Source organism: Schistocerca nitens, chromosome 8 (assembly GCF_023898315.1).
Source record: "Schistocerca nitens isolate TAMUIC-IGC-003100 chromosome 8, iqSchNite1.1, whole genome shotgun sequence".
Classification (NCBI taxonomy): domain Eukaryota; kingdom Metazoa; phylum Arthropoda; class Insecta; order Orthoptera; family Acrididae; genus Schistocerca; species Schistocerca nitens.
The window spans coordinates 166,271,059-166,272,898 of record NC_064621.1 but is presented as its reverse complement, the minus strand read 5'-3'; positions in this window follow the sequence as shown (position 1 = coordinate 166,272,898).

Genomic DNA, 1,840 nt, shown 5'->3' with positions numbered 1-1,840 from the left:
ATTAATCTAAATTGCACTTGAACATCTGTAAATGAGATTGAATACAAAGTATGGTTATCAATAATATTGAGAATGACTTTGTAATGAATCAGTCACACACAATGGCCAACTGTTACGTACTGAAAAGATGCCCCATTAGACAGAAAAACGTCTTCTGAATTTTTATGAAAATTTTGCATATTAAAATTGTTTCTTTCTTTCAAGAAATTCGTCTAGGCCCTCCAGTTATTTCCTATCTTTGCAACGAATAACTCACCTGTACCCTGTCTGAATGCTGTGAGAATATGAAATGGCGAAAAGCATGATCCTGAAGTATATCACTAAGTGTGTCTTTGGTTTATCTTGTTTTATTTGTTGCTTGTAAATTTGACTTTAATTCTCTTCTAAGAAATGTAGCTCACTGTCCAAGCAATAGCGCAAGGCGTGACAATGCAATTTTTATCACAATTACAATTCGTTTAACAGTGAAGATTAGCTTCGGTGAAATATTTGCAAATGAATAAAGTAGATATTCTGAAATTACATTAAAGTCCTTTTAATAACATAGAAATGACTCGTACTAACATGAACTATAAACATAATGAGATCTCTGCAGCGGAGTGTGCGCTGATATGAAACTTCCTGACAGATTAAAACTGTGCGTCGGACCGAGACTCGAACTCGGGACCTTTGCCTTTCACGTGCATGTGCTCTGCCAACTGAGCTACCCAAGCACGACTCACGGCCCGTCCTCATAGGTTGCCAGGAGAGCTTCTGTAAAGTTTGGAATGTAGGAGACGAGGTACTGGCAGAAGTAAAGCTGTGAGGACGGGGCGTGAGTCGTGCTTGGGTAGCTCAGTTGGCAGAGCACATGCACGTGAAAGGCAAAGGTCCCGAGTTCGAGTCTCGATCCGGGACACAGTTTTAACCCGCAAGGAAGTTTCATGAACTGTAATTCTTGCTCTTCATTTCGAAACACCATTAAAATTACGTTTACATTTGAATTACGTAAAATTTAGTCTTTGCTTGTCTTAACGAGGCAACGGCCTTGCCGCAGTGGATACACCGGTTCCCGTGAGATCACCGAAGTTAAGCACTGTAGGGCGTGGCCGGCGCTTGGATGGATGACCATACAGCCGCCATGCGCTGTTGCCATTTTTCGGGGTGCACTCAGCCTCGTGATGCCAATTGAGGAGCTACTCGACCGAATAGTAGCGGCTCCGGTCAAAGAAAACAATCATAACGACCGGGAGAGCGGTGTGCTGACCACACGCCCCTCCTATCTGCATCCTCACCTGAGGATGACACGGCGGTCGGATGGTCCCGATGGGCCACTTGTGGCCTGAAGAGGGAGTGCTTTTTTGCCTGTCTTAACGAAGTATTTTATCTAACACTGGAAGTAGGAATATAACTAGAATATGACTTATAACTCACCTTGGATACCAACATGTAAACGTTGCGAAATGCACTGAATTCTTTATACTACAAGAATTAGTTTGCTGGCATATTAAATGAAACACCTTTCAGCCATTTAATTTCCAACCAGTTATTTTACTTGGCTACTAGTTTCGGCGATATACTGCGCCATCTTTTTGCCTCCTGACTGACGTGTAGGAAGATTCCAACCTCTTTTTCGGTCAAAATGGGGGCCATCATTCAAATACTGTTATCTGTAGATTTCTGCTTAATACAGTGGTCAGTTCAACCACGAATGTTTATCTAACATTTGGTAGATGATGGTTGAAGTGATCGCTGTATCGATCACAAATCTATAGATACCAGTATATGAATGCTAGCCCCTATTCTGACCGAAATCAAAGTTTGAATCTTCCTACACGTCGATCATGGGTCTTGAAGATGG